This window comes from Orbicella faveolata, unplaced genomic scaffold (genome assembly GCF_042242905.1).
Source record: "Orbicella faveolata isolate gen_17 unplaced genomic scaffold, um_ofav_v1 contig_4, whole genome shotgun sequence".
NCBI lineage: Eukaryota > Metazoa > Cnidaria > Anthozoa > Scleractinia > Merulinidae > Orbicella > Orbicella faveolata.
In genome coordinates, this window is record NW_028301569.1 from 3,896,819 (window position 1) to 3,897,500 (window position 682).

At 42.5% G+C, this 682-nt stretch overlaps 1 pseudogene; it reads left to right on the forward strand.

Moving 5' to 3' along the window:
* The first annotated feature begins 517 nt into the window (after nt 1-517).
* LOC149101053 (uncharacterized) overlaps nt 518-682 on the forward strand; it is a 1,156-nt pseudogene continuing 991 nt past the window's right edge.

Here is a 682-nt window from a genome sequence, read left to right on the forward strand (position 1 = left end):
AGATTACGTTAATTCGCGCGTCGAGATATGCAGCCGTGCAAGAAAAGTCACATGATTCATCAGGTGATCAACGAGAGAAATCAAACGTGTTTGGTGTGTTCAGAGAAATTACAAAACGATGAGTGTTTTTATATTTGATGTAGACACGGCTTAACTTAGCGTTCAATTTTTTTTAGACCAAAATAACCCCCAGATCTAAATACAAATACAATACTGCACTCTACAAGATCTCTATCAACGAAGAATTAGCACAGTGCGCACAGTTTTATTTAAGTGTTGATTTATAAGTACGTCCAGTTGGGTAATCCCAAAAGTGGTCGCGTTCGCTTACGAGATCTTTTCATTACAGATCTTAAGTCACATGTGGCCCGGTCGTACAGACACCTCACAATAACGCGGTATTGTGAAGTGTCTGTACGACCGGGCTAAACATCTCAGGACTAAACCATCAGTAATCCCTGGAGAGAAGAAACACCTGTTATCTGCAGTCGTTTCTAACGGATATCCCTCCTCTTTTGTGCAGAAGATCACAATGACAAGAATAACACCATGAAGAGAGCCCGTAGCAGGGTTTAAATCCACCGCCGTTTTACCTTATTTCTAAGGAGTATCGGAGCCTCTCAGCCGCTGCCTAGGAAAACAATGCATTCGGACCGTCTTCAAGTCTGATACGACACGTCGG